The sequence below is a fragment of the Bubalus bubalis genome, chromosome 5 (assembly GCF_019923935.1).
Source record: "Bubalus bubalis isolate 160015118507 breed Murrah chromosome 5, NDDB_SH_1, whole genome shotgun sequence".
Classification (NCBI taxonomy): domain Eukaryota; kingdom Metazoa; phylum Chordata; class Mammalia; order Artiodactyla; family Bovidae; genus Bubalus; species Bubalus bubalis.
In genome coordinates, this window is record NC_059161.1 from 81,071,010 (window position 1) to 81,073,177 (window position 2,168).

A 2,168-nucleotide genomic window follows, 5' to 3' on the forward strand; every position below is an offset into this window, starting at 1 on the left:
ACCCCCGCCTCCCTCCCCGGAGGGGGGAGCTGGGGGAGGGGGTTGCCTCTGGCCGGCCAAGTCGGACACAAAACAGCAGACCGGAGGGGTCGGGAAAGGTTTCACACGACGGGGCGTCCGGCACCGACCCGCCAGGGCGTGCTCGGACAAACCCCACAGGCGCCCGGGGGGTTCCCACCCTCCCCCGGGGACGCGGGGGGGGGGGCGCACATGCACCGCACACAGTCACAGCCCACACGATGACTGCAGGGTAGCTCCCTCCCAACGGCCACGGTGTCAGTGACCATGATGTGCCACGCCATCTGGGCACCTCAAGGGATGGCTGAGCCCAGGGGAGACAGGAGGCACCTCCCAACTTCCAGCAGGCCTGACCATCCCGACCCCAAGGCGGATGGGCGACACCCCCCAGGGATCTTTAAACCTCTGTGCTGGGATGCGCTAGGTAACTGGAAAGGAGAGGCGGGCAAGGGGCACAGAACGCCCCATGGGCCGTGACTTCAACCACCAACCACTGCATCACCACCCAAGGCCGCACACTGGCCTTGGTGCTGCCGGCCCGTGACTCATAGGGGCCTTCAACCAATGGGAGCCTCTGTATTCACTGTGCAACATCCATGTCTCTCCTGCACACCCAGCCTCTTAGAGGAAATCTTGGCTGACACAGGCATCCGTGACATGACTGGGCCTTCCCTGGTATCCTGTGCCAATGAAGGAGCATACCTCACACTCCCAGACTCATCCAGCCTCCAAGACGAGCTCCTGGCGGCCACAGTCATCCCAGACACGCAGGTGCCTTCCCCAGGGTCCTCTACTGTCATTGTAGGGGACCACCCAGCACTCCCCTGGACACCCAGCCTCCTAGAGGAAATATTGGCTGCCAGAGCCATCCAGGACACGCCCTCATCTTCCCTGGAAGCAGCTGCAGAGGAAGAAGGAGTTGAAGAAATTCTGGAAGCACCACTCAGTGAGGATGATTACCAGGCCCTCCTTGCCATGCTGCCAGTCTCCCCAGGCCCTCCAGCTTAGACCTAGAGGAAGGAAGGGACACGTTCTCCCCCAAGCCCCTTTCAGTTCTTCTTTCCTGGGATGCAGAGCCATGAAGCTCACGGAGGGGGGCGGTTTTGGGTGGGGTTAGGAGAGAATACAGACAGGATGCCTAACAACAACTTTGGGGACAAACCCGAGAGCTGGATCTTTGGAAAGCTAGGCCTCACCGCCCCCACCCCCAAGAGGGACACCGCACATGAAGCCTCAAGGAACCCAAGTATTGCAGTGACCAATAGGGTGCCTAAGAGGGGACATGCCATGGACCCAATAAAGAAACCCCCTGCACCACACAGGTTCTTTTGGTCTGGCTCCTCTGTCCTCTGGTCCAATTATTTCAGCAGGCTACACAGGAGAACTCCTTCCCTATGCCAGGGGCAGCAGAGGGAAGGGAGCGGGAGACAGGGGAGTGAAAAGGTGGAATATTGGGAGATGCAATGTGGGAGGGGCCCAGTGGGTGAAGGGAAAGGGTAGGGGTGAAGGGAGAGAGTGGGGGTGAAGGAAGAGAGTTTGGGAAGGCTGAGTGGGAGAGGGAGGGAGGGAGAGAGGGAAGGGAGGGAGGGAGAGTTGGGGACAGAGGGAAGGAGAGAGTGGTCGGGGGAGGGGGCTCTGAGTCCGCTTCTTGGACTCAGCTTCAAGCCACTGGCAAACCCTGCAGGTATCCCTAAAGTGCTGTGTCAGGGACACGTTTCCCTCTGTTTCAAGGTACCTGCTCAGGGCGGGTTTCTCATGGTCAGATCCTCTGAGCCAGCAGTAGGGACCTACCCACACAACTGCTTTCATGATCATACTCCATGCCCATGTGAACACACATGCTCAGTATATCTGCAAAGGCCAATCATCTCCGTGTCTCTCTCTGACCCACAGAGTATAGTGACTGAGCTCACCCTGCCACCAGCATCCCCCCAACACCCGCAGACATACAGATGCTATGTACTTGCAATCCCGTTCCTGAATTTATAGACCCAGTGGTTTCGAAGTACATAGGAACTTCCCATGTGAAACCCCGTGGTGGGTTTATAAACCTGGGTGGCCAAAGAATACATTGCTAAATAGGGCCGTGGGTGTGCTGTTGAGGTTTGTTCATTTCTTTTCAATTCACTGGGCCCTGTTCACATGGAAAA